The sequence below is a fragment of the Camelus bactrianus genome, chromosome 5 (assembly GCF_048773025.1).
Source record: "Camelus bactrianus isolate YW-2024 breed Bactrian camel chromosome 5, ASM4877302v1, whole genome shotgun sequence".
NCBI lineage: Eukaryota > Metazoa > Chordata > Mammalia > Artiodactyla > Camelidae > Camelus > Camelus bactrianus.
The window spans coordinates 103,766,345-103,788,871 of NC_133543.1; the positions used below are offsets into that span (position 1 = coordinate 103,766,345).

General features: G+C 57.7%; 1 protein-coding gene and 1 long non-coding RNA gene across 7 annotated transcripts in view; one reads left to right on the forward strand and one right to left on the reverse strand.

Moving 5' to 3' along the window:
• The window catches only part of HDAC4 (histone deacetylase 4), a 270,948-nt gene extending 251,634 nt beyond the window's left edge, over window positions 1-19,314 (reverse strand). For 2 of the 5 annotated variants that reach the window (XM_074364631.1, XM_074364629.1), the window contains exon 1: window positions 19,125-19,305. The gene's annotated coding sequence lies outside the window, so the exon portion shown is untranslated. Of the gene's footprint in view, window positions 1-19,124 lie in introns of all 5 variants that reach the window. The other 3 variants (XM_074364630.1, XM_074364632.1, XM_074364638.1) reach the window with 3 other exon arrangements.
• A 534-nt stretch (window positions 19,315-19,848) lies between these two features.
• On the forward strand, window positions 19,849-21,196 carry LOC123614886 (uncharacterized). 2 transcript variants are annotated; one of them, XR_012506900.1, is made up of 2 exons: window positions 19,849-20,075; window positions 20,963-21,196. It is a non-coding gene; the product is annotated as an uncharacterized LOC123614886 (long non-coding RNA). The 2 variants fall into 2 exon arrangements; XR_006722366.2 differs by lacking the exon at window positions 19,849-20,075 and adding an exon at window positions 20,096-20,649.
• Window positions 21,197-22,527: the final 1,331 nt, after the last annotated feature.

Below are 22,527 nucleotides of genomic sequence, written 5' to 3' on the forward strand. Positions count from 1 at the left end.
CCAGGCCACCGCCCGAGTGTCCACAGAAGGGAAGGCGGCCCTCAGTCATAAGCGGCGGCTCTGGGCCTCGTGATTCCAGGAGGCGGGCAGCAGACGCGACACGTGGGGCGATGAGGGCTAGGAGGGCCCAGAGCAGTCGGGCCGGGGAGAGCGAGGGTGGGGGCCCTGGGAACCTGGGGGATGAGGGGCAGTCACAGAGCCAGGTCCCCGGGCCCCCTCTCTCACTCGAGTGCACCTGCAGCTCACCCTCTCCTTGGCCCTGGCAGAGGCAGACAGTTAGGCCTCGGCTGAAACTGCCTTTCAAAAGGCAAAACAAGAAAGAAGCAAGCCTCTGCAGACACCAGCATCCGTCCAGCTGCCCAGGGACCTGCTCCTTCTCCCTCCTTCATCCCAGAAGGAATGGCCCCGTGCTCGGCCTCACCACTAACTCAGCACATTCGAGAAGCTGCAGCACCAGGCCCAGCGTGGGGGAGCGGGAGGAGGGGTGGCACTGAGGATGCGTCTGGGGTCCAGAGAAGCAGAGACGGACTCAGAAGGGACACAGCCCAACAGGGAAGCAGCGTAAAGGGGACAGGGAGCCCCAAAGAGTAAGTGTCTATGGTGGGGGGAGCCGGGGGGCAGTCCGGGGGAAAGCTGGGCCTCGGGAAGGAGCCGGGGGGAGGAGGCCACACGTGTGCTCAGGGGACGGACGCGAGGACAGCAGCTGGGGCTGGGGCGGGGCGGCCAGTAGTCCCGCACGTCCTGCCCCCACCCCACCCCCGCAGGTGTGAGCACCAGAGACAACGGAAAAGAGACAATGCAGTGACACTCAATATGGTGGCGATTATCAGGGCACACGACCTCAGACACTTCCACGATGGTAGAACCCCACTCACCCCAGGCCCCTCTGCAGGCCCCAAACTCCAATTCCAGCCCACCTCGTGCCCCTCAGCTCCCCTGGGAGCCCCCCAAGCCCGCTACCCAGCCCTCGGGGTAGAGCCCGAGCTCCAGGGCCACACAAGTGCCCAGCACCCACCTGCTCTCAGGCCACCAGCTCCTGCTGGGGCCTCTTCTCTGCCCAGATGCCCCCCCCGCCACCTCCACTGGGGACCCTGCCCTGGCCTTCAGGCTCTCAGTGGCCCGGCTGAGCCCCCAGGCGGGATGCCGCCCTTCCTTGGGGCTCCCATCAGCTGCAGGGCCACTCAGCCACCCTCTCTACTGAGACCCCAAGACCCTTTGAGCCTCAGGAAAGGAGGGAGGACAGAATGAGCCCCCAAAACAAGGTGCTGACGAGCCTGGCTGTGGGGCATTGGGCATGGCGGGGGAGGAGGGCTCAGACCCAAGGCTCCAGGCTGGAGGGTGCTGGGGGGACCTGGCAGGACCCAGGCCTGCAGGCTCGTCACCAGCGGGAACATGACGGCGTCACTGGGCTGGGAGGCCAGGTGTGAAAAGGGGGGTGGGATGTGGGGTCTGGGACACAGCACAGGCCAAGCTGGCGCCCACGAGCCAGGTCGCTGAGGGACGGAGAACGACCTGGTCAGGCCTGTGAATCAGGACCACAAGAATGAGGAGAAATAGTGCTGTAAGAGGGCGAGAGTCCTACAGCGACCCCACAGCTGTCTCCAGAAGTTCCTTGTAAATTACGTGTGCACATGTACATGGTACACAGTTAATATTACATTAACTCAAATCACAGTATGTTAGGTTGTATATTACATTCTATGTAACGTTAGCGTGACATGTATGGATACAGATCTCTTCTATATCTGCATGTATACGTAGTGTATATAAACATTTATCTCTTCCCATCTTCTCCTTCAGAGCTGGCAAATGTTACAATAAGAACAGCCTGTCTTCAAAAAGGTCTGGCAGAACTGATGTCTAACAGGCAGTTCCAGGCCCACAAGCTGGAGAAGTTCTGGAGGTCGGTTGTACAACAACGCGAGTTCACCTGACACCTCTGAACTGCAAACTTAGAAATGGTTAAGATGGTAAACTTGAAGTTATGTGTTTCCTATGATTAAAAATAATTTTTTCAAAAGCTTGTTGGACACACACGTCCAGTGAATGGCCCAAATTTCTTACCACATGGACTAGTTCCCTTCTTTGGCCCCAACCTCACAGAAGCATGCTGGGTGTCCTCCTCCAGAGCCTTGCAAGCCCGCTGCAGAAGCTAAGGAAACGCACAGGTCTCATCTGCCCCGCACGCAGCGGCTACTTCCTTACTACTAACCAGTGGCCTGTCCCAGGCCAGGATGCGACAGAGCAAACAGACGTCTGTGTGACAACCTGAGAAAGTGACTGAAGCGCCCCCAACCCTGCACTCTCATCATGAAGTAAATCTGCGGTGACGGAGCTGTCACCTGACATGTGATGGACAAGCAAAGTTACTGTGAAGGAAGCAGACCAAAGGACGGAAGGTAAGGGTAAGTTACAAAGAAAACCTGGAGCCCGGGAGCTGCAGCGGGAGACAAACGATTGTCGCGCTTGGTTTCAGCAGATTCTAAAACTGCAACTTACAATTCAGTACATCCTTTCTTTTTATGTAGTCACTACTACACAAACATGCCTCTTTGTTATCTCTGACTACATCTGCATGCAAAACACGCTCTGGCTAGGAAAACGTAAGTTCTGGGGAATCGAAACCCATTCTTCAAATGTGAAAGCGAAGTGAATAGAAAAGGAAAGGAGAGAATAAAGGTACATTTTATTCACATGCAAAAAAAGGTAAATGAAAGCTGACTTATTTCCTCACCCCAACTTGGTAAGTGATGTGTGTAACGGGTCCCCAAGTGGCTTCAAAATTACAATTTAAGTTACATGACTGACTGTGCCGTGGAACCAAATCCATTCTGATCCAAAGGCAGGGCCATTTACTTTACAGTTTAAAGAAACGCCAGGATTCTGCACGTGGTGACAAGAAGGTTTCTCAACCTTGGCTCTGGCGACATCAAGATCACCTCGGGGTGGGAGCCCTGAAGCAGCCTCCAGCACCTGCGCCTCTCTCTGAAGCCACCACCCAGTCCCATGCTCCTGCATCTGAGGCTGGCTCCCTCAGGCTGCTCAGGCCCCAAAGCAGACCAAGAGCTGCGGGGCTCACACGGCCCCATGAGCGACAGGCTCTGATCTCACCCGAGGTTCCCCAGATCTCTGTACTCTTCCTGTCAGAATCACACCAACAAGAGCTGGTTTCCTAAGCCAGGCAGGGCACGCACCCACGTAACAGATTAAAATTAGGCACCCTAATTATTAAACTGTCAGTGTAAAAGCCGGGAATACCATTTTTTTAGAAAATGAATAGGAGAATTAATGGATTTCTTTATTTGCTTGCATTTGTGATACTCAGCCTGTCCTGCATTATCAAGGCAGTCATAAAAAAACGCTTCAGCCACATATGCAAATTAAATCATTAGTATTTTCCCAATTACAGAAATGGCTTATTTATATTACTGATCTGTTCTCCCAATTTCGTTCCCTTCGTATTGATGACACTGGAAACATACTCTCAGGCAGCACGAGAAAAGCAGTCCCCACCACACACCTCTTGGCTCCTCTGGCTGTAGGACCACCCAGTCGTGACCCAGATCAGTCACCCAGGGGCTGGCTCTGTCCTGGAGCCACAGGGCTCTCTGTAGGTCCAACACGAGCTGGAGCACAGAGGGCCACTGGCAGGGGGCTCCTGACTCCTCCCCCGAGCCCCCACGACAGGAGACCGAGCCCAGAGCTCTCCCAGGAGGGTGGGTCCAGACGAGGGGAAGCCAGCCCACACCACCAGGTAGGAGCTTTCAGTAACAGCTTACATTTTATCTAAGAAATCAGGTGAAACGTCCATTCTGCTGCATAGACATCCATGTTACATTCATGTTTGTTTTAACGTTTTGGCATTTTACCTATGTGTCCAGCTCACCGATTTCATGCCTGTCTGGCCAGTCTTCCAACGCCCGGGAAGACACGCCCATTTCCTGAGGCCCCGCCCCCCTCCAGCACTGGCTTCAGTGCCCCCACACACAACCCCACTCCCCACCCCACCCCCGAGCCCATCTTAACTGCGATGCCCTCGCTGCCCTCACCAGCCCCGAGGCCCTGCACTCTCTGAGCCTGTTTCTTCCTGTGAAGGGCACAATCACTAAGCGGACCCTTGTCACCCACACTTCAACTCTGAGGTTTGGCAGTTTGTGAGCAAACCTCCCCGTCTGTGAGTCAGGAACTAGAAAGGACGAGAGTGACGCCGGCTGCCGGGAGACTGAGCTGGGCTGGGCGGACAGACGTGCTGGAAGGCAGTCTGGGGCCAGGGCCCGGGACAGGGACAGGGGACAGGGCAGGGACAGGGGGTCAGGGCAGGAACAGGTCAGGGGCTGGGCGACAGGGCAGGGGCTGGTTTCTTAACCACCAAGGCAGAACAGGTGCCTTAGCACCAGGCTTCTCCAGGAGTCACAGAGAATCCACAGCGAGGACACGGTCCACGCGGGAAGCAACGGAGAAAAGCTCTTTCTCAGCCCACCACACTGACAGCGAGCCTGACGACCCATCGCGAGCACTCCTCTCTGTCCCCCGTGAAGCCAGCCCCACCACCCAGACACCAGCCGTGCCCCCAGCGCCCTGATCCAGCACGTGGTGCTCTGGGCGGGGACCATGAGCACCTGAGACAGCTGGTCACGCAGCGGCGACACGACTGTGGACCAAGGAGGCCGCGGCCACACAGCAGCAGACAGGCCAGCGGGGCGGGGCCCCTGAGTCGCCAGGGCCCCCAAAGCGGGAACGCATGGTCATCCTGAGTGACAGAATGTGGCCCACACACGCCTCGCCAAACGAGAATCCACGAACACTGCGACAAGAAAAGCAGCACACGTGCCCCGCCACCACGCAGGGCCCGGCCCATCTCCTTGTAGCAGGAGTTTTTAACCTGGGACTTGGATGGGCTTAAAAGATCCCGTAACTCTCAAAAGTGGTTTGCAAAACGGCATTTTCGAGGATGACCCTCTCACAGGGAAGTAAGAAAAAGTGACCCGGCATCATGAGAAAGAGGTGGGCCAGCTGTCTCAACTCCAAGGGCTCAGCCCACCTCTGTAAACGGCCAACGGGTACTAAAACCCGTACTGAGAGAGAGTCTTCACAGTGCGAGAGCTGAAATAAAACTCCCAGTACGGCGCCCACGGGCAGGTGGGCCAGCCCAGGGGGCACCGGGGCCGGAGACGGGACAGCCTCTCCCCGATCCCTGATTCTCCCTCATTAGCACAGGCGCCTGGGCTGGGCACTTGGTCTCCCGTGGGACTGGGGTGCTTCCAGGCCCGAGGCCCCTCGCGCTGTGGGAGAAAACCCTCTCCCCAGCTAAAAGCTCTACTCCAGGCCTTAGGGGAACCCCGACCCTCAGCTTCCCCTAGTCCAAGGCCTCCCAACCCTGCTCATGTCGTGGCCTATGAAGATGACCTCACGCTCAGCACACCCGGGAAGCAGCTGGGGGCCGGCAGATCTCTAGGGGGTGGGTGGGAGGCAAGGACTGGAGGAAAGGAGGCTCCAGCTGAGAGCTCTGCATAGCCCGGTCCCCTCAGGTGGGAGCTGGAGGGAGGGGACGGACCACGGGAAAGGGTGGTCGCGGACACCACCTGTCCTCTGAAGTCTCGACCCGAGCCTCTGAGAAGGGGCTGCAGCTCCCGGCAGCAGCACGGCTCAGGAGCGGGGCCTCACCTCCACAGCAGAAAAGAATACGCACACGCTGGCCCCACTGCTAGGGATGCCGGCCCTGGGGACTTCTAAGGGACAGCATGACAGCAGGACCCAGAGACCCCCACTGTGCCTCCTCCGCTACTCAGTGCGATGCAGGAAGGGGACACGGTCTGGAGACGCAAGACTCAGGATCAGAGACTCTAAGGAAGTGATGACACTTTCCTTTGCCACCGAAACGGACAGGAGCCATCCAGCCACCCCTCACCCCCCAGAGGCAGCTACGTCCCCTGCCGCTGCCCTGGACCCCAAGCAAGGTCCTGCCTCAGGCAGGAATTGAAGCCTGGGGCAGGAATGCCCAGGAAGCAGGCCAGAGGACACAAGTGACAGAGGGACGTGGACCAAATGCTGAACAACCTGCCGGTGAGGCAAATGCCCCAAGTTTTATTCTAGACACAGGGCCATCGGGCAGGAGCGCCCTGACCAGCAGATGACATAGGCTGCCATGGCCAGAGTGTGGTGCAGAGGTGGAAGGACAGCAGGAGGGCCCCCGGGGAGCACTTCCAAGGCCACCACGCTTGAGGTTCAGAGCCACGATCAGATGCAGTGCTGACCACGTCAGTGCAGGTCAAGGCCACCCGCACTGGGGCCAAACACTGTGAGAGCACAGAGACTGGTCACTGCTCCATGAGTAACGACCAGAGACAGGGAAGGGGGGTCACCACCGAAGCCAGCTGAGACGTGCTGGCCCCGGAAGGAGCCACGGGACGCAGGTCTGCTGCCGCCTCCTCGAGGGCTGTGGAGGAGGAAGGGCCCTCCCTGGCAGGGCTCGGAAGAGGACCAGGCCTGAGGGCGCAGGGCCCGGGGCGCCCGGGGAGGCTGCAGGGCCTGGGCCTGGGCGTCCGGCCACCCGGCAGGCCGAAGCCCCACGCTGCCGCTTCCCTGGGACCTCCAGACTCGCCTCCCGAGCAGTCTGAGCCCTGGACCCTGACAAGTCGCCTGTAACACGAGAGAGCTGGTGCCTTCAGGAGGCCGCAGAACACAGCAGTTCCAGGGCCACCGCTCGACGTCGATGACAATCAGCCCTGAGGGTCCGGAGGTGGGAGAAGCCCGTCCCGGGGCCCGCAGGAGGGCAGGCCTCAGCCATCCCCAGCCGACCAAGCCCCCAGACCTCTGCTGGGACAGTCCTCAAACTCCCGTGCCTGAGAAAGCCCAACTCACCAGGGCTGAAAAATCAAGTATCTACCCTCAGGGATGAGGAACTGGGGAGAGAACTGGGTGAGAATTGCACTTCATGGAGAGAGAATTGCATCACCCCAACCGTCATCAGAAGCACCCTCGCTCCAGAAGCACCGCTGTTCCTCATTAAGTGGTGGGCGGCCAGAGGTGAGGGCTCAAGTCAGCCTGGCAGGAATCATGGGAGGGGCCGACCTGCACAGTTCGCAGATGCTCCTGCGTGTGCTCGTCCATGTGCGTGCGTGTGCGTGTATGTGAGCGCACGGGGCGTGTGTGCAGCGGAGGGTGCACTCACCAAGGCTGCACATCCCAGAACTTAACTGTGAGCTGAAGAAGGGGGAGAGGAGGGTACTGGTAACAAATGGCTCAGATGAGGTCACCCGCTGCAGCTGTCCCGCCCACGGCACGGGGCGGCCCGCAGGGGCTCGCAAGGGGCAGGAACACGTCCCTGCCCACCCAGGCCCAGGGGCACCTCCAGCCTCAGTTCCGCCCTCTGGCTGCTGGTTCCTTACACTGCCCAGCTGTGCTCTGCCCAGCAAGGACCACAGGGCCAGCGACACCTACACGATGCCCGGGAGAGCCTCCACCTCCCACCTCGGTGAAAGGCGCCGCCTCCCCTAGTAAAACCCAGCAGCGGGGGGTGGGGCGGGAGGGGGGCAGGTCTGAGTTTCTCCGCCTCTCGCCCTGGCTGGGACACCTTCCACACCTGGGAGGGGACAGTGGCCAGCACAGTGAGTAGAACCGTGGCTGCCAGGCCTGCACCCCTAGCTGTCGTGATGTCACATGATGTTCACAATGCGGCCAGGTCAGGGGTCTCTGTTCTGACTGTACAGAAGAGGAAACCGAGGCCGCAGAGGGCGGTTAAGTGCCACACAACAGGTTGGGCACGGCTGCACCAGGACACGCACCCAGGCCCCTTTCCAAAACACCAAGTCCCCCACCACTCCGGGCTTCTGACCCAGAAGTGCACCCCAGAGCAAGGCCCGTGCTTCCCACCTGGGGGTGGGCAGCTTACTGCGCACACAGGTGAAGGCTCAGAGCCACCGCCCAGCTCCACCCCAGCCCCCGCCATCAAGCCATCTGTGCCAGTGTTAGTGTCCACAGTGGGCAGGGAGGAAGGAAGGGGACCCAACCCATGGGTGCTGAGGACTAACAGAGTCCCTAATCACAGCCCAGTGACCGGCACTAAGAAACACCACAGGACGGGGAGGGGGCGGGGGTAATCCCCAGCCCAGGGCATGGGAACCTAAGCCAGGGCAACGGTGTCTCTCCCTCTCGTGCCGCAAGGCAGCCCTGGGAGCTGGGCCACCAATCTCCTTGCCGCACCTGATCCCACAACAGTCCTCAGGGGCAGAAATTCTTGTGCCCACCCTGCAGATGAGAAGACCGAGGCACAGAGAGGCTGGAGAGCTGACCACACACATGCTGCGGGGCTGTGAAGTCCAGATCGTCAAGCCCATGTGCCCGACCCCCCGCCCGCTGCACACAGGCAGACGTGGTCAGCGGGGATCCTGGGACCACAGGCCTGGGCCACACGTCAGCCGGCAGGCCCTGCACTCGGGATCTGCCTGGAGCAGGAGAGCCGACGTGGGCTCACCCCCACCCCAGAACATCCTCAGACAACTGCGGTGGTCCTCTCGGGCTGCCTGGGAGCTGGGCCCTGAGGGCAGTGGATCAGTCAACCAGAAGCATGTGCAGGCATTGGAAGGCCCAGTCCCTGCCATCTGGTGGCTCCACTGTCCCCACTCTAAGGGCCGCTCCAGGAGACTGTCAGCATCCAGACAGGCGGCCATTGGAGGTAGAGACTAGAGGAATCTTCCCGATGACCTTCCATTCCCTCTACCCACCCTGCCAGCTGGTCAGCTGTCCTGACCTCCAGGGCCGGGGGACCCCCCAGGAAGGAGGAGACAAGGAGGCTGGGGGTCCATGTCCGCTGCCACGTTGGCGCTGTCACAGCATCACTTCCAGACCCTGCTGAGCCCTTTCCTCCTCTGTAAACAGGGACCATCCTTCCCTCGAAAGGGCTGCTACACGATCCCGGGAGACGAGGTCTGTGAAATGTTCTGAGACGTTCAGCATGGCACCACGCACAGGGGGCCCACACGAAAGGCTGCTCTGGAGCTGCTGCTGGGGCTGCAGGGAACAAGGAGCCCTGAGGAGGACGCTGTCCCCTGGTTCCTGCCAGCAGCGACATCCCTATGAGGGAATCTGACTCCCCAGCCAGCTTCTGGAAGAGGCTGAGCCAGTGAGCGCATTCCATACCCCTGGCCAAAGTGACAAGTGACCTAACCCAGAGCCAGCAAGTGAATCCAGGATGTTCTGCTGAGACGAAGATGCCGTCTGTCCTGGTGGGAAGGCATCAGCACGTGTGTAGCCCTGAAGGCAGCAGGCAGGGCCACTTTAGGACCAAGAAGCGGACTCTCCCAAAACGGGAAAGAAACAAGATCTCGATGCTGCAGAGGAGCGGGACCAAGCCCTTCCCTCACCTGCAAGTCCCCAGAAGGCAAGTCAGTCAGCTCCCCGCAGGGCACAGGGCTCCCCCAGCCTGCCGCGGAGAGGTCCTTTCTGATGAAGAGCTACTCAAAGACACCCTGTGAAAGCGCAGGTCCCAGTCGCAGGGAGGACACCATCCGTCCACCAGCGGCTACCTGACCCTACACCACGGCCACCACCCACTGCACACACGGGCACAGGGCCCCTCTGTGGAGGGCTGTGCCCGTGGGTGCCAGAGCACCCAGCCTCTCCTGCCTGTGAAGCCTCACTGCCCCTTCCCCCTGCACCAGGAGCCGTCCCCACGTCTCCACCCAGGGCCTGAGCACTCGGGCCACACGGTTCCCTCGAGCCACAGCTGCCATGTGGAGCCGCCTTCCAAGGCCGGCAGCAGACAAGGCTCCTGCTGCTGCTTGCCGGACAACAATGACAAGCGGAAATGAGCACACGACACGAACTGTGCCATCCCCGGACAGCTCCCTGCTCCGGGCACCACAGACAGCAAGACAGCGTGAAGCGTCCATCACCCCAGGTCAGGGGCCGCCCTGAGGGCGGGGACGAAGCGCCCTGCCGCCCAGGCCCAAGCGCAGCAGGACGGCCGCCGCCCGGGCAGGCCCTGCGTGCCGGGTGCTTAGCACCACGGCGGTGCCCTCGGAGACGACGCGGCCCTCGCGCAGTCTAAGGGGAGCTGCTGCGCTTTCCAGAACAGGGTCTCTGTGAGCTAAGAAAAAGTGCCTGCAGGGGCAAAGACAGACAGCTTGCTCCCGAATGTGACTGAGGTCCTTCGAGGAGGCGCTCGCCCCACCGTGACTCCGGCAGACGCAGGCAGAGATGCCCTGGGCTGGCACGGGGCCTCACGGAGACCGGCAGTTATGTAACAGGCATCAGAGCCCAGTCACCGGCGCTCCCCTTGCAGACAACATCCCACCTGAGACCCGTCTGCAGAGGTGGGGTCAGAAGCCGAGCCTCAGGGAGAGGCTCGTGGGCCCACCACCCCATCGGCCTCCCGTTGGCTACAGGGAGGAGCCCGTCTCCCGTGCTCCACACAGGACATCCGCCTGGCAGAGACGAGGTGACACCCACCGGGTGAGGTCACAGTGAGGCTGAGGTCTCAACCCAGGCTTGACTCAGCATCCACGTTCTGTCCTCAGCACCCCTGAGCCAGGGAAAGCAAAACATCTCCGTCTGCGGAAACCCCTCCTGGACACGGCAGGCCAGTCGCACCATGACAGGCAGAATGGGCACGTGCACAAGCCAGACGGCGAGGCCCACACCCTGAAGGAGACTTCCGAGGAGCCACAACGAAAGCATCTGAAACAAGGGCGGGTCCCACTGCGTGCCTCTCTGCTCTTCCAGATCCGTCCTCTCCGGAATCAGAGGAATCCTGAAAATAATAGCTTCGGCAAAATGCAACCCACATTTGGAAGAACACGATCCACTCTGACACAGAAAGACATTCCTGTTCGGGGAAGGATTTCGGGGGAGCATTTTACACTAACGTCTGTTAACTCCAAGTCCCAAAAGGGCAACTCTCCATCAGCCCTGGGAGATGAGCTAGAGGTTCCTCCACTAGGGGCCCGAGGCTGGGGCTGCTGGGGGCAAAGGAGGCCGCTGCCCCGGCCTGGCCCACGTTTCTAGGAGTTTCCACGGGAAGGACAGTGAGGGTGTTGCAGGCCAACTGCCATCAAAGCTGACGGCTGGGGGATGCACTCAGGCTGCTGCAAAACTGGCCGGACCCTAACCAGAAAAGTGAAAGGAAAACATCTCAGAGAGAAAGGTACTCTGGAGCACACAGAAGTGGGCACTTAAGTGCCCCAGTGACGCGGCCTTCAAATCCCTCCAGCTGGGGGGAGGGGCCAGGACAGAATTACGCCACAGCCCTTGTGCTGGCAAAGGAAGGTTTCCAAAGAACCAGGACTGAAACCACCTACTGTGACCTTTTCAGTGCAAAATCTTACATAAATTCTACAGCAGAGAGGGCTGTGATCCACTATACTGCTTCCCGACCACTCGTTTACGACTCTCACAAAAGGTCCATGAGGGCCGGGAGCCATAGCCCGGAGAGTGGCTATACTCTTCACTTTCACTGATCAACCACAGGCCCGGTGGACACATCCCCCAGTCCCCGTGTCCACAGCCCCAGGGGTTGGGGGGGCCAGCTCATCAGGACCTGCTAACCTCTTAGCCCTTGTGGGGCTGAAACCTCAGTTTGGAGGGGACCTCAAGCATCAACCCAGAAGACCCACAGCCCCACGGACTTGCTTCGCGCCCCTCACCACGTACTGCGGACCTGCTGCGGACCTGCTGCAGACCTGCTGCGTTCCTGTGTGGGGGAGGCCCCAAACACATAGTGGCCCCGGGAAAGCCCCTGCAGGGGCCAAGGGGGGGGGCGCAGAATCAGTTTTTGACTCCTGATGTGTAAAGCCAGTGTGGCTGGATGAGAAGCTGGCCCAGGTCCCTTCCAGAACATTCCCAACCCTGCCAGCCACTCTAAGGAGTCCCAGATCTACGAGACAGCTCTCGGTCACACCAGCTGCATGAAGGATGGAAGCCACCCCACCTGAGGATGTGGCCCCGGACCTCCCGCCCCCTTGCAGTGTGGAGCCAGGGTGACGGCGCCACGCTCCCAGCACGTACTCCGGGGAGGGGCTGCCGGGCCACGGGCGGGGGCACCAGGTGTGCTCCCCCTCGCCACGCTGCCTCCGCCACGCAGGCCCCGGGGCGGCCGGGCGCGGCACCCCGAGGGAGACAACAGTGGCAAGGCTGGGCAGCGCGGGCACGCGGCGCACGCGCGGAGCCGCAAGCCGCCTGCGGGCCCAGCTCAGCCCTCCTCACGCGCTCCGGCCTCCAAGCCCTCGAGGCCGGGCCACCATCCGGCCCTTCCCCCCGGCGGCAGCCCCACGACTCTGCTCCGGCTAAAGAGGCCGACGCTGGGTTCCCAGCCACCCTCCCGTCTTCCCTCATCTGGGCCCCTCCTCCACCAAGCCCCCAGCCTCCCAGGCCTGGCGCACCTGTGTGTGGTTACCTCCTCCCCCCCGCGCCCCCCATCCCCGCCAACGTCTAAGCCCCTTGTGGGCAGAGGCCCGGCGTCACAGGACCTGCCTCTGAGTCCTCCCAAGCAGCAGCATTTGTTCAACTCCCCTCCCTGACCCCCAGCCCCCGCCCCGCATGTAAATCTTTGTATGTGGTCAGGTGCAGGCTGAGTATTTGCAAAATTATAACTGATCAATTAGAAACTTTTAAGAAACACACTCCCAACCACCATTACCACCTCTCTCACCCCCAAGGGGTGGGGGGGGGACAGTGTGGGGAGGGGGTGTGGAGTCAGAAAAACTTCTCTTCCCAAGTTTGAAAAAGACCCCCTCCAGCAAACAGCACCACATACACCAGCTGACCGTCACTCCCAAGACCACACACAACTCCAACCGCAGCCTGAACAACTCTCCCACTCGGAAGGCCGGCTCAGGCTTCCAGGCCGTAAGGACTGGTTTACTGTTCCAGGCTCCAGCATCAATCCAACAAAGGCGCTTGACCCACGCGGACAGAGTACTTCATAAACGGCAGTGAACTAACACAGCCAGACATTCACATTTTTAAGCACGGCTGACTCCAAGATATTTATTGACGAGACCATATTAAGGATCATCTCAAAATTATGAGGTTAAATAAGAAATGATTAAATAACGCCATTAATTCCAATTTGAAACAAACGGGAAAGTGCCTTTAACAAAAGCAGCGGCTGGCCACCTGGAACACGGGTGCCCCAGGCCATCCGGCCGAGGACAAGCCTGCACGCTCGCTGGGCTGCGCACACGGCCCCATTTGCCACTTGACAGCTGGGTGTTTAAGGCCCTTCTTCTCTCATTCCTCTCTGCATCACAAAATCCACTTCACTTGTATTTACGGCATCTACTTAAAAGCATGTAATCTCCAAAATCAGAACCAAGAAGTTCCCAGATTGAGGCGGAAAGGAAACAGACCATTCCAGAGCACAGGCTTTAACACAGAAGGCGCCGTGAGGCCGGAGGACCAGGCCCCATCCAGGCTCCCCACCCAGGGCATTCACCATGCCGTGCATCGGGCACTCCTTCATTCGTTCGTTCACTGCCAGGCACTGGGCACAAAGCGGGCATGAGGCCCTCAGGCCCTCAACCCCATGGAGCCCCCACTAGTAAGAGAAGGGACATTAAACCACTAATGTCGCAACAAGCTACTGAAATTACACAAGCAGATCCTGCAGGAAGGAGTAAAAAGGATGTGAGGCCACGTTTCACAGGGGCCAAAAGATGAGCTTGCATCGAGGGGTCAGAGAAGAGGGGGATGAAAAGAGGTAGTTCCAAGAGATGGGAACAGTGTGTGCAAAGGCCCTGGGGCCAAAGGGGGCTTACAGAGAGCGAGGAAGCAAAGCAGGCAGGGGGCTGAAGCTCAGTGTCCAGGACAGGTGCTATCAGATGAGGCAAGCAGAACAAAGGCCAGGATCAGACAGGCCTTCCAGGAGCCTAAGAACAGAGGGAAGCCAGGACAAGGTTTCGCGCAAGGAAGTGATGGGTCAAGATTGCTTAGGTACCATTCACAGCGCAATCTCGGCCAGAGCCCCCCAGCCCCAGAAGGCCAGCACGGCCTCGGACAGCTTACAAGAGTCAGAGGAACAAATCCTCTCAATGTTTCTAACGTTAACCATGTAACTTGCCAAGAACTTAGTCCCCCTCTTTTATAAATTATGGAGTTGAAGAGTACATTTCCCCCAATGGAAACATCAGACCTTTTTTTAAAAAAAGTTTTACTATTAAAAAGTCATATATGCTTACAGAACAATGGGTACAAAACCAGCATAAGTAGAAGGACAGTGGAAGCCCCTCACGGCACACTTTTCTGACCCCCCAGACAGTCACCACTATCATTTTAGAGACCCAAGCACTTACAAAACAGAAGGCGCGGATTCCCTGGCCAGCCCTCAGCACCCGCCGTTTTCACCAGCACACCGCACGCTTCTGCCGACTGGCAGCCTGTGTGTAGATTTCCACAGGAAGAAAATACCAATATGTAGTGAGTATCACCCCTGCAAGCAAGGCGGCGGCAGCACCCTCCACCCGCCTGGACAGCCGCGTGCTTGTCCTGTCCCCTCCCAAGAATAAATCCCAGGAAGCGGCTTTGCTGGGACAAAAGGAACGACCATGTTAAAGCCTGACACAGAAACCTTTTCTCAAGAGTAATTAAATCGTAATTAACAACGGCCAAAACTTGCACTGTGCTCACTATGTGCCAGGCTGTGTTCTAAGCACTTTCCATATATTAACTTCTTCAAATTCCACAAAAACCATGTAAGGTAAGAATTATTATTATCACCATCAATGGGTGTCATCAGACGGAACCTGTGCTGATGTGGTGGCATCAATAAACTCTTGCAGCTACATTTTGTTGTCGCTGGTGAAGTGAAGTCTCTTTTATCACTAGCCTCTAGGATTTGCAGACTTATGTGCTTTGCTCACCATGCAGTCGGGATGCTCATCCTTTTCTTATTGGTTTGTAAAAGCTCTTTCCATGTTTATTATTAAGCTTATGTAGGCATAATACATTACACAAAAATTGTTTTCTCTGTCTCTTAACTTCACTTATGGAGTCTTTTGACAAAGAGAATTTTCTTTAATTCTTAACCTGTTAAATCTGTCAGCATTTTTCTCTTTAAAGTTTCCAGCTCGTATTATAATAAAAATGGATTAAACCAGCAGTTTTTCAAAGTTTCTGGTCCTGGTTCTGACTGAATGCTTTCTACCAAGGTAATCCTACAAACAAAACAGAGAAGGCCCCACTGCTCTGGTTGAAGTGCACGTGGAGCACCAGGTGCCCTGACCACCCTCACCCGCTCTCAGGCACCCTCAGAAGAAGATCCAGGCACGGATGCAGCAACCACCAGCCGGCATGATTATGAGGTCCCTTTCCAGTTCTGCCATGCCTCACACAGGACAGAAGACATCATGAAAAAGCCAGAAGGGTTTCCCAGACCATACTGAAACACGGCATCACCTATAACAGCTCCAGCAACACCCAACACCCAACACCCAACTGTTCCTCTTCTCAAAGAGGCTAAGCCCTCCCCAACACCTCGACAACGCTCAACTTCAGCTTCAGGACCATCAGTGGCCCAGAAGCAGAGGCAGGGAAGGGAGGGAAGCAGCACTCGGGACTTAACCAGATGCCGCATCCTCCTGTCTACCCCCACATTCCTCCTCTGCAAGATGGATGTAGCAGCAGCCCCCTCCCAAGGCTGCAGGGAGAGAGAAGCGGGACACACACGGCAGTACTTACAACGGCACGTGGCCCCATGCAGGCGCTCACTCAGTGGTCGCTACTGGTCTGTGTTTCAGTCACAGCCTGGGGGCTAGGGGCGCCGACCCCGCACACAGCTGAAGATCCACTTGTAACTTTACAGTGAGCCCTCTGTATCCACGGTTCCACGTCCCAGATTCAATCAACCACAGATTAGTAGTATTTCAATAAATATTATGGTATTTATTAAGGAAAATCCACATATAGGTGGACCTGCACCATTCAAACCCATGTTCTTCAAGGGTCAACGGGACTAGCACCACGATCTCCTCCAGGAAAGAGGAGAACTGTTCTGGTTCCATGTCTGCTGATGCAGACGCCGATCCAACCCCGCGGCTCCACAGAGGGCACTGTGGAGGCAACCTGCGTGGGGCCCTGGGCCTCCCTCTCAGGAAATGAGTAAAAAGTGTGTCAGAGAAGCCTCAGAGACCACCCCGCTCCCTACACAGGCCCACCCACCCCATCTCCTCACTCATACAAGCCCAAGGGAAGAAGATGACCTCATGAAGAGAGCTCACTGACCTCAGTTCAACAACACCTGCCCCAAAAGAAACGTTCCGTGAACATACACCGCGAAGGTCTACAAAGGAGCGCGTCACTGTCGACACACGGTCCCTCATCTGACTGGGACCAGAAGCTGCCGTCCCTTCCTCTACATCAAAGCTAAAAGCCCCGTGCCCACTGCACCCCGCAGCCCGAGCCGACCAACTGGCTGAGGCTGAAAACGAGCCCCTCCAGGCTGGCTCCCGGCCCCCACCCCAGGGCCCCCACCCCAGGCCAGGGGCCGCCACGCTGGGGCAGGAACTCGCCCTCGGGCTGGGACGACCGCAGAGCAAGGCCAAAAGCCGGAGCTGCCACAGAGGCTGGGCAGGCATAAAGCCCCAGCTGAACAGGCGGTGATTCTGATCCAGGGACCCCCGGCCCGGCCACAGCCGGTCGCCCCGCAGCCTCCCTCCTCTGCGTCTCCCCTGCTGCCGACAGCAGGTACTAATCTATTGCTCAGGGCAGCTTCTGAGCGACGAAAGCCCAGCCGTTTTCAACAGCGCGGGTCCGGACGCACTCTGCAGGAGCGGTGAAATGTCTCTTCTGCTCTGGCAATTAAGACGGCACAAAGTCGCCTTTCCACGGGTGCCGCCCCCAACATCAAAGGATGAGAATTCAAAGCCATTCATGCTGCACTGAAGCCTCACAATGAAGCTGGAAAATGGAAGTCGATTACTGGACATAAATATGCAGTGGTTAAAAGGAAAGACTTATAACGAAATTAAACTGCAGCAACCCCACAGTGTGTGGAAACTTCCAGAACTACAGTCCTCCTGGTAAACATCAAGACAGGCATCCCGACAAAGCAGGCTTCTGACCACAGCAAGTCAGGGTCTGCACCCCAGCTCCCATGGCCAGGGCGCCATGTTGTTCTGTCCATCTTGCTACAGTAACAGCCCCCAAGGCTTCTGTGAACACGGCACTTGGAGATCTTTATTTTGCATGGCTGTGAAGCTGCTGCCCACAGGACGTTCTCTCCCAGCTCCGGGCTGCTTAGGCCACAACTGTCCTTGGTCTCTAGGCCTCCCAGGCCTACTTGGAGACCACAGTCATCCACCCCCTCACAACAGGCCCAGCCCAGGGCTCTCCCAGGGGCACTCCTGCGGCCAGCTCCCCTCGCAGGAAAAAGAACTAACCCTAAAGAGGGCAGTGTTACATCTGCTTGCCGCATAAATCCTGCTTCCTTTCTGATTGATTACTGCTCTCTTTAGGAAGGTATCTGATCTTTAAAATAAAAGCCCAGAACACAGAAAGCTACAGAAGTCTAACAATGTGTCAGGGTGTGTGTTTTTAAGGCAGGAAAATACTTCCCTCCCACACAAATGGGAGTTCTGGGGAAAGATGCCGCAGATTCAACAGAGCAGAGTATCTGGGAAAGCTTGATCACTCTTAAAAATAGATAATTGAACAGATTTTAGAATTCTCAGGAGCTACCTGAAGAAAATTAAATCTCACATATTTTTGATATCCAAAACTCCATTCTGATGAAACTTCTAACAGGGTGGCATTTTGCATTTCCAATTATAATAGAGTAATTGTGTTGCCATAGTTACCGCAAAATTCTGCAATAACTTTTGTTGCTCTGTAATTGCTGGAGTGTATATTTGTGTACAAGCAGCTGAGTTTTCTTAATTCAATCCCTCTCCCTCCCCGCCCCCCAAGTTACCACCACCACCTTTCCTGGCTCGATTCTGAAATCACTGCACCAGCTTTCATAGGACCATCTCCAAAATAATGCACGGGATTATCAGAAGCAATTAAAACTCCAGGCAACCACGATCAGGTTACAAAAGAAAAAGTGAAACCAGGCCAAGGTGCAAACCCACTAGTATTCCCCCAATCTCGCCGGGCTGGCACTGGGTGAGGGCTGTTTACTTGTTTACTCTCAGGCCTCCCATGCTTAGGTGGTTTGTGGGAATAAACAGAAAAGCCTGAGTAGAGAAAAGAGAGGAAGCAAAGTAACTAGACAGGCCCTTTCCTCCCTCACCGAGGGCAGGCAGAGCTGCTGAAAGCAATTAGGTAGGTCTCTGCAGTAATGCAATTAGGATTTAGTTAAGAAAGTCATTAGTTTTAAAATAACTTGAGTTTAATTTCTGCAACACTTTATTTGAAAATTGTGTCACAGCAGGTCAATTTACAACATGCAATAAAGAAAACACTCATTTCAGCTGCTGCAAGTTATTACAAATTTTTGATATGCATTAAATGAGTACACTGGGTTCCACCCCCGGCCTTTCCAACTGATACGCACGGTCTCCTGCTATAACAGTGTCAAATAATTCAACGTTAAATGTAAATAGGAGATAATTTGCTTGTAATTCCGCGGTGTGTGTTTGCAACGCCGGGAAACGCGGCTCTCATCATCTGGGCAGGACGGGGCCACATCGGCCTGCGGAAAGCCTGCGGGCACCCACTCGGGTCGTGGGCACCCCCACCCCTGCCGTTACGGTCCGGGGCACACACCAGGCGACGGCGCACCCCGCCCGCGAGCCCCGGGAGGGACGTTTTTCTGCAAACTCACAGCCTCGACAAAGTTACATAAACGGCGCCCGCCCGGGCTCGGGAGCCCCCGGCCCACCTGCCGAGGGCTCGGCCTGGGCCGGCGCGGGCGCCCGGAGCCAGCCGGCCGTCCTGCCCCCGCCCCGGCGGCGGCCCTCGCCGTCTGGGGCTGCAGGGGAAGGTCCAGGACGGGCTCCGGCTCCCGCTCCGGACACCCGCGGGCCGGCGCCTCGCGCGGCCTGGGCGCACGGGCCGGGCCGGGCCGGCCGGGCGGACCCCGGCGTCCACCTGCCGGGGCCGGGCGGCGGGGGGCGTGGAGGCCGGCGGGCAGCCTGCGGGCGGGCGGGGGTCGGACAATGGCCCGCGGGCCGGGCCGGGGCAGCGCTTACCGCGGCGGCGGCGGCGGCGGGCGCTCTAGCCCCGCGCGGGCGCTCCGAGCCGCATCTCCTCAGCCTGCGCCGCCACCACCACCGCGGGCGGCGGGCGGGAGGGCGCTCGGGCGGCGGCGACAGCGGGGATGCGGCCGCGGCGCGCCGGGCCCAGGCGGCTGAGGCGGCGGCGCGGGCGGGCGGGCGGCGGGCGGGCGCGCGAGCTCGGGCGCGGCGGCGGCGGGGACGGTGCTCCGCGGCGGCGGCCCCACAACCTCCCCTCCTCATTCACAAAAAATTGACCCACGTTGAACCATGATGCTGCTCCCCCCTCCAGCACCGAGCCGGGCGTTCATAGGCGAGCCCCGACGCCCGTCAGCCACGCAGGCCCCGCCCCCACACCGGCGGTTCTGCAGCCATTGGCTGCGACGGCCTGGCATCACCTCCCCTCGCTGGCCCCTCCCTCCTGCCCGGTTTCTAATGAAGAGCTCGTCAATTACGGCTCGGCCCCGCCCTCCGCCCGCCCTCCCCGGGCGCCCGGCCGTCTTTCCATTGGTCCGCTGGAGCCGCGGGTACAGCCCCGTTTGCTCCCGCCCCTCAGCCCGGGGCCACGAATCGCCAGGCCCGACATCTTATGGACGGCAGGGATGCTCCACCCCTGCCCGCCTTCCTGGATATGTACTGGTTCCCATTGGCTGAGGGAGCTGCCAATCTCAGGGGCGGGGCTATCAGAGGACGCTCCAAGCGCCAGCCACTGGGCGCTTGGCGGTTGGGAGTGTGTAGGGAGCCAGAGCGGGTGGTGACTGTAAACACGAGCCTTGACACTGGCGAGCTCCACTCAGCCAGCCCCCGGAGAGCTGACCCGCGCCGGTGCAGCAGTCAGGAGCGTGTGTCTGCGCGCCGGGCGGGCGCAGACCAGTGCGCGGGCTGAGGCCGGGAGTCGGTCGGGCCTGGCCGCGGCCTCCATCTTGGGTACTGGCAGTGGTCACGTGGTGCTGCCTGCTGTTGGGGACGCAGGGGGCTGCGCGAAGGGCGAGTGCGCAGGCGCGGCGGGCCCCGCCCTGCCCCGCGGCGGGAACGCGGCCTTTGGGGCGTGGGTCCGGGCCGGCCGGCCTTCCCCGCGGGCGTGGGCCGGGCGCAGCGCGCCTGCGCCGGCGGGAGGCCTCGGCTGCCTGAGCTGCTGCCCCGGGCTCTGTGGCCGTGAGTCCGAGCCTCCCGGCCTGGGGGGGTCAACCCCGTGCGCCGCGCTCGGGGGCCCAGAGGCCCGTCCACCCCGAGGGCGCGGTGTCTTGGGGTCTTTTCAGTGATGCCGCGGTGCCCCCCGGAGGCCCTGGGACACCCGGAGGGCGCGGCGGGGGCTCTGGCCACCCCCCCGGGCCGGGTCACAGCTTCCCGCCTGGCGCACCCAGGGTTTTGAGAGTCTCGTGTGCGCCCGGGTGAGAAGGGCTCCGACGGCGCGCGCTCGGGGCTGCGGGGCTGGCTCCGGAAAGCCGCCGTGGGACGAAGACCGCAACGAGGCGCGCGGGGGGCAGGCTTCGGCGCTGTTGTGTGTATAAAGCCGTTCCTTTAGTAAAAGCGCTGCATGGAATCTGTGTTTTACGTTAAAAGGGACCTAGAATTCATCCGCTTTCATGAAACTTTATACCTTGCCGTAGACTTTGAAACCTCTCAGGCCTGCTTCAAAACCTAGCATGGTGACCACTGCTCAAACAGCTCGAGATTTTATAGACAAATTTTGTTAAATATACTGTCTCTTGCCTGAAGCAACCTCTTTCCTAGAAAGCAGAGTATGGCGAGCTTATTAAGAACTGCACCCAAGAGTGTTTTTTCCCTCAAATACCAAACCGTTCTCTTGACAGGCCAACGAACCCACAGACTAGAACTGTACTGAAGCGCGCTTGACGATGTATCGGCAGGTCTGGTGGAACAGGAACGTTCCCTGTCTTGAGAGCTTGGTGATGGAAGAAGAAAACTTGGTGGCGAAAGTAGCAGAAGCGACGAGATTATCAGAAATTGCTCCGTTAAGGGAGCATCTGAGCTGACACCCTCTTCTCATTGTAACGTGGATTAAAAAAGGCCCTGATAAACCTTCATCACTGATCGTCTTAAACTTGAGTTTTTGCAAGTTTTAGGGCCCAGATGCTTTTTCAGAAGAGAAAAGTAAAACAGAAAAGCCTTCTGTTCTAATCAAAATCACAGCTTTGTGATATAATCTTCTATTTGTTTTGTAATGAGGAATTTTTGAGTTTTTTTAACTCCAGAACTTAAAATCAAATCAGAAAATAGGTCTGTTTAATTATCAGTCTTAGAATAGTCTTAGAGGCAAACAGAGCTGAAACCTGATGGAGTTTCTGTGCTGAAGTCGGCCTGTGAAGTGCTGGCAGAGGTGTTTGACTGCTTATTTTCAGGGCCTTTCCTTTCAGAAATGAGCAGAGATTAGTTTTAATATCATTCTTCATCCGTGATTCTCCGAGGAAAAAAAATGTAGCTATGTGGGTAAAAATACAATTTTCAAAATGAAAATGCACAGTTTGGCAATATGTAAAATATCTTGAAATACTAATGGGTAGAAAACCGTGGGCATTCTAAGTAGAAATGCCTTTCCTAAGATAGTTTAACTTTGAAGCAAATGAATGGTGAATTGCAGAATTTTAAAGCAAAGACATAGCTGAAGAAAATGACCACTAGTGACATGGCCAATGATGGAAACGGTGCACTTACCAGGTTTTCATGGGAAATAAAGCATGATCAGTGGCTGACAAACATTTGGATGATAAAAATTAAGGTATAAAGTTACTTCACAGATTATTCAAAGTGCACAGCAATGAGGAGAAAATGCAGGGGAAATGCTGCATAAGAATCTAGGAAAACGAACAAGCATGAAATGAGAGGGACGCAGAAGAAGAGTTGCAGGGAGGAGTTCTGGGATGCGGTCCTAGGCTGGCGGTGTGATGCAAAGGTGGGATTCCACCCAGAGAGATGAGTAGGCCCATCACCACGTGCCAGGTGGGTCTCCACCGGAGTCCTGGGAGCCCTTCCAGGAGGGTGAGGCACCTGGTGACTGTCGACCCCAGGAGGAGAACCCCAATTTCCTTTTCTGAAGAAGAGGAACGTGGGGGCCTGGGTGGCTGTGTCTGTCTGCAGGTCTTTGAGGGGCTGTCTGCTGGAGACCTGCTCACTGCCAGCAAGGAGAACTCGGTATGACAGGGGTCTGCACGGAAAAGGAGGGTCTCTAACGCTGTGGCTGAGGGCAGCGGGGCCGTGACAGCCCCGACTCCATCCGCTTGAGGCTTCGTACAGAGGTGCTGTAAGGTCCCAACAAAGGGTTTTGCTTCAGAAAGAAAATGAATCCCCGTCCTAATAGGAAACACGTCCTTCCATCAGAAATAAAAATAGCCCCGAAGACTCGAATAAAATTAAGTTA